This window comes from Oryctolagus cuniculus, chromosome 11 (assembly GCF_051225735.1).
Source record: "Oryctolagus cuniculus isolate XC-2025 breed Fujian yellow rabbit chromosome 11, ASM5122573v1, whole genome shotgun sequence".
NCBI classification, from domain to species: domain Eukaryota; kingdom Metazoa; phylum Chordata; class Mammalia; order Lagomorpha; family Leporidae; genus Oryctolagus; species Oryctolagus cuniculus.
This window is the reverse complement of record NC_142877.1, coordinates 26,759,155-26,773,563: the sequence shown is the minus strand read 5'-3', so window position 1 is coordinate 26,773,563 and position 14,409 is coordinate 26,759,155.

Below are 14,409 nucleotides of genomic sequence, written 5' to 3'. Positions count from 1 at the left end.
CTTTGCGGGTTTTCCTAAAGTCCATCACGTGGACTTGTCAAGAGGGGGAAAGAAAAAAAAAAAGACATTTTTAAGGGCACTAGACTAAATTCACCCTCCAGGCCCTTTGATAGAAATTTGATAGTTGTCAGTCACTGTTTGGGTCTTCATTCCCGACCTGGGAGTCAGTCTCTGTCTTTCATTCCAGCTGGTGTCTCTCACTCTTTGTTTGGGCTGCCAACAAGTGAGCACTTACTGTGTACACATCTCGGGCAGGCAGGGAAGGGGGCTGATACCACAGAGAGCTGTCAGCGGCCCGGACCTTGTCACAGACGGGCCATCGCTGTGAGCCCCCTGCTACAAAACTTTTAAAACAGATTTATTCATTTTTTACTCCCTGCCACCCACGTGACAGACCTGGGTGGAGTTCCAGGTTCTTGGCCTTGGCCTGGCCCAGCCGGCCCTGGCTGTTGCAAACATTTGGGAATTGAACAAGCGGAGGGGAGATCTCACTCTCTGTCTTTCTGCCTTTTAAATAAAAATTTATTAAGGTAAATAAGTGAGTGAATAAATGAATCCTCTAGGGTGTCTCTGTGCACATGAACATTAAGTGCTTTGTGGCCGCAGGCCTGTGCAGGTGCCACGTGACCAGCGCAACCCAAGGGCTGGGCTCCAGGTTGCCCGGCACCTTAATGAAGCCAAGGCCAGACAAGCACCCGAGGCTGGAGGCTGCCGGCCCCGCCAGCACTGTCCTAAGCCTCGGTTCTCTCCCCTCGGGTCCTCACTCAGGGTTTCCGGTGACCACAGAGAGGGGCTGAGCGGTCCCCTACTAGGAGCCCCTCCCTCTAACTTCGGTAGGGAGAGGAAGCTTCCCCTGATCTTTTTTTCAGACCTGGGCTTTTTGATCTTTTTGAGATGAATGATGCATACAAGCAAATTCCTAACCTCAAGGGCGCATTTTGGGGTCACCTGACAAACGCACACAGTCTGTCCCCGCCTACAATGAGATGGCCGCTTCCAAGGCCAGAAAGTCCCTATGAACACTGGGGGGCTGGGTTCCCTTTTCCCTGGCCAGGGCCACCTGGGTGTTTAGATCCTCATCTGTCCGTGGCCCTGCAAAACCATCGATTGAAAAGCGAGCCTGCTACAGATTTACTGAACTCCAAGTCCTGCTGTGTTTGCATGACAGGGTCAGACCAGGAGATTTCGGGGGCCCTATATGGCCCGTATGCCAGACGCGCCCCACTCCTGCGGCTGTCATATAAGCAGAAGCACACCGCGTGTGGCCTCTGTCCCTGAGGCTAGGTCAGATCCCTTGAGTTGTTTTATTTCCCATCCATTCTCTTCCCCCCAGTATTTCTCTGATTGTGGCAATCGATGCTGGTTTTTCTATCTACAGAACCGGCGTGAAATCTCTTCGTTTTAAAACTGAATCAGTGGCAGTAAAGGAGAGCGAGCTCCGAGGAGAAACCTGAAGTCGCTAAGAGAATCTTGCAGATCGTGGGCGTGGCTGTGACTACAAAAGTGGGGCACGAGTCACCGGCATCTGGGAAGCCACAGGGGACGCAAGGGGGAAACCCAGGCCCCAGAAGGGGGGCAGCCTGGCCCGGCCTGCATGGAACAGGTGGCAGAAGCAGGAGGGACAGATGGTGGAGGCTGGAAGGAGAGAGGCTGGGGTCTCCCCTAGGGCGGGGTGGGGGCTTCCCCCTCCCCCTCCTCAGGCTGTTGCTGATGGAGAGGTCGAAGGCCAGAGTCTGGGCCTGACAGACGGGATTCTGCAGGGCTAGGGGCTCTGCGGGGAGCAGACTTTGTCTCCCTAGTGTGCAGACAGCTCATGAAAGGAGGGGGCTTTGTCCCCTCGACCCCTCTCCAACCCCAGATGGTAGGGCCAGGCCGCAGGGGCTTGGGGGAAAAGGTGTCGGTCCCCTCCTTCACAGAAGGTCATGGCCTGGGGACAGAGTCTTTGTGGAGGAGCCCCCACCCAAGGCCCTCTACCCAAGACCTGGTGTAGGCCATGCCAGCTTTCAACTTGACCTCTCTGCTTCCCATGCAAACTGGACCAGATGAGCCTGCCGTGGTGGGAGCCATGCGTCCCCTTGGCCCACGCGGCAGAGCCAGACACCTGCTGACGCCAGGCCCACTGCCTCTCATTCTCTCATGCCTCTCATACTCAGTGCCTTCACCCAGAGATGGGGACATGAACAGGGCTGTCCCCACCCAGGTGCTGCCCCAGGGCTTGGGCCACTTCTGCCATCTGCCCGATCCGTACCTCCTCCAAGCCCCCAGGCCCCAGGCCTGCAGCCCAGAGCCCTGAGATGTTCAAGCCAGGGCCCTTGAACATGCTGTTCCCAGTCAGGGATGCCGTTCCTGCTCGCCCTGCCTTGTGGATTCCTTCTCATCCAACATGCTGCTCAGCTGAGTGCCACTTCCTCCAGCGAGCCCTCCAAGCGATCGCCCGCTGCCTGTTCGTCATCCACACGATTACTAAAGCAATCGGCTGCACTTTCTTCTGCACTGAAATTGAATTCCATGGGCAGGGACTTTGCTTGGATTCTGCAGGCCTAGGACACTGCCTGGCACATGGCAGGCGCTCAGTGACCCTTTGCAGGTGAATGCCCACCCGAGACCCCCTCCCCAAAGAGGCAGTCATACTGGAGTGGGAAATGTGGTAACAATCATTGTGTCACTCAGCAAACCTGAAGCTCTCCTACTGTGTGCCAGGCATGGGGGGAAGGGCTGCGGATATACCAGGGAGCCCCTGAGTGGCACTGGGGTGGGGGAACAGGGGGATCCAGGGACTTGAAGTTCCAAGTGACCACAGGCAGCTGCAGGTCCAGAGAATGGGTCGGGCAGTGCCAGGACAAGGTGGTCTCTGGGCTGAGTCTGGGCACGGAGCAAGAGGGGAATGCAAGGGGGCGTGGGGCTGGAGGGGTCAGTCACAAGGACCCCCGATTCCCATCCTTACAGAGCCTGGCGCTACCATTTCCCTCTTGCGTCCCCTTTGACTGACAAACCCCAGAGCCCCCAACCACTGCAGGCCTGGGCCACCAGCTGCGATGCCTCCAGGAGGCTGGGACCCTCCCCTGCAGCCTCAGGCACCCCCCGCACCCAGGGAAGGGCCCTGCTGCTGCTCACACGGCTGCCCCTGGCGCCCGGAGAAGGGGCAGCCCTGCCCAGGGCCCCTCGCAGCCTCACGGCACAGCTGAGAAAGCTGTGGCTGCTCCGTCTTTAACAGTGATTCGAGGCGCTGAGCCCCCACCTGCCGGACAGGGCACTGGTCTCGGAGTGCAGCTTCGGGCCTGGCCCCGAGTGCAGCTGACCCCTCGAGCCCACCTCCAGAGACGCCCTCCCATTACTTGGGCCTTGGTGGCTGGGCTTCCTTTTACACGGAGCCCATTGGCCGCCCCAGAACTGCGTTTTAGAGATGGCTGGGGAGGTCTGTGGTGGAGCGAACATGAGAGCCCGGAGAACGGTGGCCCTGTGGGGTGAGAGCCCACGTCTGAATTTCACCAGGAAGTGGCCCGGTCCCTAGAGACACAGACCCAAGCTCTGGGAGACGAAGATCCGGGTCGTGTGCCACAAAGCGCCGACTCCGGGTGCTGGGTGTGCACAGGTCACGTTCTCCATTCCTGCGCCTGTCCCAGATGCCTCTCGTCCAAGGTAAGCAAGCAGGTTCAAGAAAACAGTCATTAGCTGGCCTTGGGGAGGGCCACAGCCCCAAGCACGAGATGAGCGTGGAAGGGGCCTGGGCGAGGCAGGAAGGGGGTTCTGGGGAGGGCAGCCCCGCAGCAGGGCAGGGCGTGGGCCCTGCACACCCTTCCCCCCGGGACACCCCGATTCTCTGCCACAGCCCTGAGCCACTCGCCACCCCCCTTCCCTGGCCATCTGTGCTCAAGTTCAGGGCCCGCCCTAGGCCCACAGCTTCACTGTCCCCAGGCCCCACGAGGCGTCGGAGCAGGGAGAGGACAAAAGGGCACAGCCCCTCCCCACCAGCCCTCTCCTCCCTTGGGCCTGGGCCCAAGCAGCTGTGCTCTCGCTGCCCCCTTCTCAGATGGGCAGGGAAGCTGCGGTGCCGGCCTGAGCAAGCCCCCGGCTCTGGGCCTCTTCCGAAGCCAGCGAGTCCTGCAGCGGGAGCAGATGGCGAGGAGCCCAGGGCACAGAGGTGTCAGAAGCTGGCCTCTGGCCTCCAGGGAGCCAGGGTGGTGAGCAGAGGGCAGGGACAGGACCCGCGAAGTCCAGGGAGTCCCAGTGCAGGCGGTGAGCCCCAGCCCCAGCAGGGAAGGATCCCCGCCCTGCCGCCTGCCTGCCGTTGGGGCCAGCCCAGTCCACTGGGGCTCAGGGGAAGCCTCCCCCCTGCTACCCAGAGTCACTCTCAACTCCTCCCTCCCCCTCCCCCTCCCCCCCAAATCCAGCCAGTCCTTCCCCTCACTCAGTCATCAACCCCTCGCTGAGCTCCTTCCGGGGCCTGGGCAAACAGGACTGGCGGGGAGACAGACACCCAGCAAGACCCCTGGGTGGACACAGGACACAGCGTCGAGTGCACAGCGCGAGAGCCAGATCAGCAACAGCAGGCAGAACGTGGGGCTGGTGTTCCTGCCCCAGGGCCCACCTGGGAGGGGCGAGGTAGGGTGGAACAGTCAGGGTGGGGCGAGGGGCTGGCGGGGAGAGAGAGTGCGGAGGCGGGGTGAGCCACGGCGAGGGGACAGAGGCCAGTGTGGCTGCAGTGGAGTGAGGAGACAGGGATGGAGAGGCAGCGGGGGGCAAGTGGGAGGTGGGGCGGGGGTTGCCCTGAGGAGGGACCCAGCCCGGTGGGGAGGTCTGAGCAGAGAAACGGAGGCTCTGGTTTGCTTCTCTGTGTGGCTGACCATGGGGTGAAGGGGAGAAAGGGCAGCAGCAAGGCAGTCCAGGGAGAGACTACAGCAGGACGCCTGGATGGGGGGCGGCAGTGGAAGGGTGTGGGATGACTAGAGGCAGCCTCTCCGCGGGAGGGATTCGTCCAGGGGTCATATCAGCAGCCCGCGCCCCAGGGTAGTCCCAGTGAAAGGGACGCAGTTAATCTCAATACCCAGTTATTGAAAAAGAAAGAGCCAATAGAGGAAGACTCCCCTCCTAACCTGAACAGGTTTTCTTTTTCAAGCCAATCAGAAGGTGCCCTCTTGTGGCTAATTGTTGGAACTGCAACTTCTCCGGTTATTGGCTTTAACCGGGAACACTGGACCCCGCCCTGAAGGGCGTTCCAAATGTTCACGGAAAAAGTAGAATTAAAAGACAACTTTATGTTGGTGCAAAACCTTTTTGAAATGCATGCATAGTTTTTTCATAATGCACATTTTCCATGTTCCTGGCTGCATACAATCAGAAAACATCCTCCACCCGCAATCATTTTATAGATAAGGACATGGAGGCCCATCCACAAGTGAGACCTGGTCTCCATCTCACTGCTGCCCTCGCACTTCTGCCTCCCACTGGTGTTTTCCACGGCAAGGAGTTTCCCGGGACTCTCCTGCACCCTGTTCTCCTACACACACACACACACGCACAAACACTCCTATGCACACATACAGACACACAGGTACACCTACACACACGTGCACACAGACACTCGTGCACATGCACACACATACCACATACCACGCTCGAGTGTGTAAACATATGCATGCACACACACCCACACACGTGCACACACACCTGCCCACCGCACAGACACGTACGTACATGCACGCGCACACATGCGCAGTTTCAAAGGTGACCCCTGCTGTCCATCTTACACTCGGACTCCCGAATCCCCGCAGATCCATGCTATGAACGCACAGGGTGGTCAACACCCACACGTCCCTTAGGGATTTTAGAATTTGGGCAGTGTTTTTGACACCCATGGACTCACGTTGTCCGTGTGCACCCTGCAATTTCTCCTCCCCCTTTACTCGGGTAGGCGTGGTGTTGGCTGTAGTTGGGGGTGGGGGGCCGCGAACCACACCATGCTGCGCAAGAGGGCCTTCCCCTGCCCGGAGGCCCCTCTGAAGCCCCGGCCGTAATCCTGTTCCCCCACGCCTCCTTGTCCCACACCCTCTCCTCTGCCTGCCTCAAGTCCCACGCAGGCCCTGGGGATGAGGCCCTGAGCCACCAGGGGTCTTTATTCTCCAGAACTTGGGGTTCCGGCGCCGCCCCGCGGCCTCTTCGAACAACTGCTGTCGTCTCTTCCACCCGGGATCCGGCGCCCACCCTGACGCGGTGGTGCCCACCTCGACCCCACCCCGAGGCTCTCCAGGAGGAGAGGGGCGTCGTCGTGGCCCAGCTGGGCGGCATGGGCCGGGTCCCGCTGCTCGCCAGCGAGTCTGCGGGAATTACGCACGAGGACAAAGGGGCAGCAGGCAGAGGGTCCCCGGCAGTGCTGTCCTGGGGGGCGACGTCGTGGGCGAGGGGGCCTAGGAAGGACCCGCCCCTGCGGGCGGCCGCACCCCTGCAGCTGGCTGGCTCTCCACGCCCCCTGCCGACCCTTCTTCGGAGAGCGCTGCTGAGCCATCTCCACACTACCCCGCCCGCGTCGACGCCCCCTCCGCCAGGGTGGCTCAGCGGGCTCGCAGCCCGGGGTCTCTCTGTACTCTGCGGGCAGATGGGGGCTTGCGGGCCTCGGGATCTCAAGGAGGGTGTCTGGGACTTACAAAGGGGCTGCAAGGGAGGGGGTGCAGGGGGCGAAACCATGAGCTGCGGCATCCAGGGCTCATCACCAGATCATTGTGCAAACAGAGCACCACACACTGATAAAATTTCACAGTCCCTGCCAGCGCTGCGGCTCACTAGGCTAATCCTCCACCTACGGCGCTGGCACACCGGGTTCTAGTCCCGGTTGGGGCACCAGATTCTGTCCCGGTTGCCCTTCTTCCAATCCAGCTCTCTGCTGTGGCCCGGTATTGCAATGGAGGATGGCCCAAGTGCTTGGGCCCTGCACCCACATGGGAAACCAGGAGGAGGCACCTGGCTCCTGGCTTCAGATCTGCGCAGCGCACCGGCCATAGCGCCATTTTGGGGGTGAACCAACGGAAAAGGAAGACCTTTCTCTCTTTCTCTCTCTCTCTCTCTCTCATTGTCTAACTCTGCCTGTCAAAAAAATTTTTTTTGACAGTCCCTTATTCCCGGGGGTGGGGGTCAGGTCGAGAGCAGGTTCATGCCCTAAAGAACTCTGATCCGGAAGCTCAAAGCAACAGGGTTTATAAAGGCAAAAACCACAGGGAGGGGAGGGGGAACACGTGGTTGCTAGGGTTCAGCTGACCTAAAGCATAGGCAAAGTCGATATCAACTACAGTCTTGACTTACAGTCCTAGCATTAGCCCAGGTCCCGGCCTAAATCGTATGTGGGGCATAGACAAACGACAATCTTGACATCACTCCAGGTGCAGCTGGTCTGTGCCAAGCTGGAGCAAGCATGCCAGGGAGTTCCTGTGCTTTGCCAAGCAGGATGCAGAGTCCTCTTACCGTCTCATTTTCAGACCGGCGTCCCGGTGGGGGTGCCCTAAAGTGGAGTGGCTCCTGTCAGCCAGGCGTCTTCAAGGGCCCCGCAATGTGTTCCTTCCGAGTCCCCAGGGGGGTCCACGCTAGACCCGGCCTGACCAGGTGCCCCTGCTCTGGAGAAGCAGCTGAGATGGGAACCAGGCTGTGTGTGCCCCAGGCCAGGGCGGGCGCCTGCCAGCTGCCCAGCCCGGAGCCTCAGATGTCCATCCCAGCTCTCCGTCCCAGCATGAAGCTGTCTGCCTTGGTCATTTCATACCTGGTAACACCGTGCCCGCCCTCGCTGTGTGGAATAGCTCGGGTGCTGGCCTTCCGTACCCCCAGAAAGAGAGATGGAAAAAGGAGACGGAGACGGACCTCAACAGAGACCGGCTGCTTTATTGGAAGCAAAGAGGTTGGCCACAGCCTGTTCTTGCAGAGACCGCATTTAGAACTTGGGTTTTGTCTGGTCAAGGAGGGAATTTGCCACTTGGGGGGGCGGGGTAGAAGGCAGGTGGCGGAAGAGTGGGGGCTCTTTGAAGCCTCAGGGAACTTTCCTCTTATCTGCTTCATGGCTGCCCTGTGCAGGTTACCTGCTTTGCCATTTGGTTTGGCATCAGGGGTCTCAGCAAAAGGGAGGAACTGGGGTGGGAGCGGGGAGGAGGACAGGGAGGAGGGGAGAGGTGCCACAAGTCCTTTATTCCAGCCCCTAGAGGCAAAAAGGAAAAGGGGCCTGATTTCATCTGGCTACTTCCTGCTGAGAAAGGGTGCATGTGGGTGCTGGGGTTTGCCTCTAGAGCCCGGGGTCCTCCTCGGGTTTTGGGGGAAGGGGCTGGCATCCTTAATGGAGGTGGTGGGGTAGCATCATGGTCTTAACCTGGTCTCGAGGGGCAGCTTTGATGCGGTTCTTTAAGAAATTTGGGAACAAATTAAATAGGCGTGGTCTGACTAGCGGGGCCATGAGGATGACCGTGCGGAGCCAGCCACGCCCACTCTCCCAGTGTAGCCGCCACCCCAGGTTCTGTTGGTCCCAAGCCTGTGCCTGCTCCAGTGGTCTCTTTTTCACTTTGTCTGGGGAGTCAGGTACTGCTGCAGACTGGCTGGTGTAGTAAGAGCACTCTTCTCCCTGCATGCCGCAGGCGTTCTAGTGCTCTCCTGTTTTGCAGGACCATGGAGACCAAGGAGTTCACTGCCTGGTGGAGGCTATTGTTGGGCCAATTGGTTTAAGAAGTGCTGAGAGAAATTTTTGAACACAGGTCCAATCAGTAGGAGCAGGTGCCACTAATCCTACAGCGAGGATTAGGGCAAGGACTGGGGCTGCAGACAGCTGCAGGGAGAGAGGGTACATTTAAACAGACAGTAGGGGCTGGCGCCGTGGCTCACTTAATCCTCCACCTGCGGCACCGGCCTCCCATATGGGCACCGGGTTCTAATCCGGGTTGCTCCTCTTCCAGACCAGCTCTCTGCTGTGGCCCAGGAAGGCAGTGGAGGATGGCCCAAGTCCTTGGGTCCTGCACCCGCATGGGATACCAGGAGAAGCACCTGGCTCCTGGCTTCGGATCAGCGCGGTGCACCGGCCGCAGCAGCCATTGCGGGGTGAACCAACGGAAAAGGAAGACCTTTCTCTCTCTCTCTCTCTCACTGTCTAACTCTAACTGTCAAATAATAATAATAATAATAAAAAGACAGTAAAACAGATACCTGCGTAGGAGTGAAGTCCCTGAGGTCACCCTGGGGCCCTAATAAGACTAGAGTGAGGGCGAAGAAGCTGACCTGCACTGGAGTGACGTCACCGAAGGTTTCCTGGACCTGGAGCCGGAGGTTGTTGGGTGAGGAGATCCGAGGTGCAGTCAGCCGCAGATCTTCCTGAGGGCTGTGAAGAAGGCGTGGCATTGAGGCAGGGTGACGGCCACTCAGGTCCCCGTCTTTTCTCCTCGGAGCCCGTGGTCTGACACAATCAACGATGCCCCTAGTTCTCCTGTTTTCTTCTGTCCTGTTTCCCAAGCACGGCGCATCACGATGGCGGAGAACAGACACTTAGTACATACTTGTCACAGGAATGAGAGAATTCAAGTGAACCAATGGACCTGAGGAACGGGGTCTCGGTGTGCAGAGCAAGCTTCAGAAGCACAGTGCCGTGTTCCCCTCGTGTCAGTAACATGGGCAGGATGTTTGCCCTAAACTTAAAACTGCTCAGAAAAGAGTAAGCTTTTTTTTTTTTTTTTTGAAAGGCAGAGTGACAGAGAGGGAAAGGCAGAGAAAGAAGTCTTCCATTCATTGGCCACAACAGCCAGGGCTGCACCAGGCTAAGGTCCATCTGGGTCTCCCACGTGGGTGCAGGGGCCCACGCACTTGGGCCGTCTTCTGCTGCTTTCCCAGGAACTGATGGGAAGTGGAGCAGCAGGCACTTGAAGCAGCACTGTTGTATGGGATGCTGGCACTGCGGCTGTGCTTAACCCACTGTCCCTCGATGCTGGCTCCAAGAATAAAATCTTTAAAAAGAAGTCTACTAACTAAACAACAAAGGTTAGGGGCCAACACTGTGGCACAGCGGGTAAAGCCTCTGCCTGCTGTGCCGGCATCTCATATGGGTACCAGTTCGAGTCCCAGCTACTCCACTTCCAGTCCAGCTCCCTGCTAATGCTCCTGGGAAGGCAGTGGAAGATGGTCCAAGTGCTTGGGCCCCTGCACCTATGTGAGAGACTCGGATGAAGTTCCAGGCTCCTGGCTGCAGCGGCTGTTTGGGGAGTGAACCAGTGGATGGAAGACCTCTCTGCCATACGATCACTCGTGTGCACCATAAACGTTTCTTATACTCCCACTGTCTGCAGTTGTATCTGATGGAGATCTAAAGAATTCACTGGAACAGTGAGAGTGAGCAGAGCTGGTTCTTGAACACCTGCAGGGAGCAGCCTGGCAGGCAGGGCAGCTGGACGCCGGCTTCTGCTGCCGCAGCTGCAAGGGAGCAGCAGCCAGGACAGCCAGAGTGGAGGGCGCAAGCTGGGAGATATACTTGTGACTGCAGTGTCTCCTCAGTTACGGTGAGTGTTTCTCCCATGATCCAACAGGTGTTGGTTTGCATTTTCAGGCACAGCTGGGGAGCCTGCCCTGTCTTTAGCCTTGCGACTTCTCCAGTGTCCTGGGGTGACCCTCCACAGGTCAGACTAGCGAAAGGTCAGTACGGAAATCCAAGGGCCCAGATGCATTGGGAGTACTTAGAGACTGGCCAGCTGTTCTGATGGTGAGGGCACCGGCGACAGGTGAGACAGGGCCAGTGATAAAGCCACCAGGTGTCCTGGTCCCAGGTGAGAAGGGGCTTACTGCAATGAGTTTTGAAGGCTGAGACAGGGAGTGCTTTTAAACTGAAGATGAAAACAGCCTGGGGCAGGCACTGGGCCCCGCGGGGATGCACCCAGGGGAGCCCTGGCCCGCCACTTCCCATCCAGTTTCCGGCCAATGAGTACCCAGGGAGGCAGCAGTGTTGGCTCCAGTAGCTGGGTCCTTGCCACCCTGCATTGAGTTCTGAGCTCCTGGCTTCGGCCTGGCCCAGTCCTGGCTGTTGTGGCTGTTGTGGGAGTGAAACAGCAGGTGGAAGATCTCTGTCTCTCTCTTTCTCTCTAAACAAACAAACAAACAAAACAAAAACACTTTTCAAATACATAAAAATTTAAAAACAACTTAAGAGGCATCTTGTGAGAAGAAGGCCAGAGGTGAGGCCACAGCGGCAGGGGCGGGGTCAGGTCTAAGGGGGCACTTCCTGTCGCAGGGGAGTAGGGGCACCGCGGGGAGGCAGGGCTGAGGGCTGAGACAGTCCTGGGGGCCGAGGAGCTCCCCGAGGGCAAAGCCTTTTGTCCCTGCAGCCTGAAGTCTTTGGTACTGGGAGGGAGGAGAAATGGCTCCCGTCCGCCCCGTCACTCCTCTGGCTGTGCTACAGCCTGAATGGACGGAAGACAGACTCACAGGAGAAAAAGCGTTTTCCCTACATGCAGATGCGTGGGAGTCCCACGGAACACGAGACCTGAAGAACCGCCAGGTGCGGGGGCTTGCACGGCACCTGAGCTACAGAAAGGAACAGGGGAGATGCTGTGGCGTAGCAGGTAAAGCTGTCGCCCGCTAGAGCGGCATCCCACATGGGTGCCGGTCCGTGTCCCAGCTGCTTCCGATCCAGCTCCCTGCTAACGCACCTGGGTAAGCAACAGAAGATGGCCCAAGTGCGTGGGCCCCTGCACCCACATGGGAGACCTGGGTGAAGCTCCTGGCTTTGGCCTGGCCCAGCAGCCATTTGGGGGAGTGATCCAATGGGTGGAAGCTCGCTCTCTTTCTGTCTCTCCCTCTCTCTCCAAAACTCTGACTTTCAAATAAATCTTAAAAAAAATAAAATAAAATAAAGGAATAGGCACGTGGGGCTTCTGGGGTGTGGGGGTGTGGCCACACGGCTTCAGGTGTGGTAAATAGAGTGGTTCTGTTACACAGGTGAGAGTCTTGGGGTCAGAACAGCGGGCTGGAGCAGCCCCTGGCCACGCGGATCCTTGGTTAATGTACGTGTCCTTTAGAGGTGGAAATTTCTTTTACACGAAGACGGCTTTGCAGAGCTAAGTCTGCAGTGTCTAGGATTACCCAGCACAAAACACACCCAAGGGTCTGTTTGGGGTGGCATATTCCGGCCTCCTACTATCACACAGGGCCGTGTGTCCTGAGCCCCAACAGTACCAGCGCTTCCTGAGCCCCTGCTGGAGTGAGGGTCCTGGGCTCCGTCCCCCGGGTCTCGTGTCTCTCTGCCTGGAGAGGGGAGCTCCCTGAGCAAACTGAAGTCTGGGAAAATAACACGAAAAGCAGCCGAGAGTGAGTCCCCGAAGCCAACGCACGGCCAGCGTTTCCCAAGGCCAGGGCCTGGGAGAGGCGTTTTACACTGCATGGGCCCCGGTGTGGGTCAGGAATGGAATCTAGCCCCGCACTAGCTGGCTCCAGCACCTCGAGCAAGTTGCTTAACCTCTCTGAGCGCGAGTTTCCGCATCTGTGAAACAGGGAGTAAAAGTACCCCCTGCAGCGCTCGCATCCCGTACGGCGCCGCCGGTCTGAGTCCCAGCTGCTCCATTTCCGATTCAGCTCCCTGCCAATGCTCCTGGGAAGGCAGTGGCAGATGGCCCAAGTGCTCGGGCCCCTGTGCTCACGTGGGAGACCAGGAAGAAGCTCCTGGCTTCAGCCCAGCCCAGCTCTGGCCATTCTGGCCATTTGGGGAGTGAACCAGCGGGTGAAAGACCTCTCTCTCTCTCTCTCTCTCTCTCTGGCTCTTTCAGGTGAATAAATAAACCTAAAAAAAAAACATAGCCCATGCCTCACAGCACCGTGGGGACTTAACCAGCTCTTGATAACTCCTTGTCAAGCAGCTCCAAGAGCGGCAGACGCCAGTTCACAAGTCTCTCGACCTCTCTGGTCCTCAATTCTCTCATCTGTAAAATGGCACTAACATCTCCCCAAAGGCTGTGATGGAGATCAGTGTGTTACATCGTGGCAAGCCCCAAGAACATGCCAGGTTCAGCACACGCTGGCCTGGAGGCGAGGGGGTTGTCTTTACCCCCACTGTGCAGGAGTCTGGCTTGAACGCCATTGTTTGGTCTGTTTCTGCTACAGGGACCCTGTTCCTATTGGGACCCAACAAAACCATGGCCCACTGGCGGGCCCAGTTAAGACACACAGATGGGGCCGGCGCTGAGGCATAGTGGATACTGGTACTGTCTGCAGTGTTGTTAGCATCCCATTTGGGCACCAGTTCGAGTCCCAGCTGCTCCACTTCTGGTCCAGCTCCCTGCTGATGTGCCTGGGAAGGCAGTAAAGGTGGCCCAAGTGCTTGGGCCCCTGCACCCGCATGGGAGACCCAGAAGCTTCTGGTTCCTGGCTTGGTATCAGCCCAGCCATTGCAGCCATCTGGGTAGTGAACCAGCAGTTGGAAAATCTCTCTCTCTCTCTCTCTCTCTCTCTCTCTGTCTGTCTCTCTTTCTGTAACTGTGCCTTTCAAATAAATACAAATAAATCTTTAACAAACAGCAAAAAGAAACTCTAGGAGTGGCCGTGCAAAGCGATATATTTGCAGCAAATAAGAACAGCTCATCCAAAGCCCGAGCGAGGGAATGGCTGACTGTATTTTAGGAGGAAATGATTGTGCAAGAGGAGACATTGCACGACGGGGTAGGTGCAAGTTCGCACGGCCTCCGTTCAGCAGCACGAGCCGGCCTAGGTCTCACGTCACAGTGAGGAGACTCGAGCTCCCAGGGCTGCCGGTCTGAGTGCTCACGTGGAACGCAGGGCGTGGGTGTTTTTGATGCGGCGGTTCAGACACCACTTGGGACGCCCGCATCCCCCATGAGGGTACCTGGGTCAGAATCTGGGCTCTGCTGCAAATCCGCTTCCTGCTGATGCACACTCTGGGGGGCCGCAGGTCACGGCTGAAACTCCTGAGTCCCTGCCACCCACGTGGGAGACCCCGATTGAGTTCGAGTCCCTGGCTTCAACCCGGCCCAGCCCCTGCTGCCAGGGGCATTTGAGGAGTGAGCCAGTAGACAGAAGATCTAGGTCTCTCTCCTTTTCAAATAAAATGAAAATAAGTAAATTTTTCAAATGCAGCTGACCCTGCTCCTGCAGCAGGGTCTGGAGCCGCCCTGGGAGAGGGACTGCATTTCTCCCTGGAAGGGACCGAAAACTGCATTGACAGCTTCCGATGCCATCAGGTGCTCTGGGAGACTTGAAACAGAAGTGAGCCACAACTGGGGCCGGCGCTGTGGCATAGTGGGTAAAGCTGCCACCTGCATCCCATATGGGCGCCGGTTCGAGTCCCAAGTCCTTGGGCCCCTGCACCAGTGTGGGAGACCCAGAAGAAGCTCCTGGCTCCTGGCTTCGGATCAGCACAGCTCCAGCTGTTGCAGCCACTTGGGGAGTGAACCATCTGAT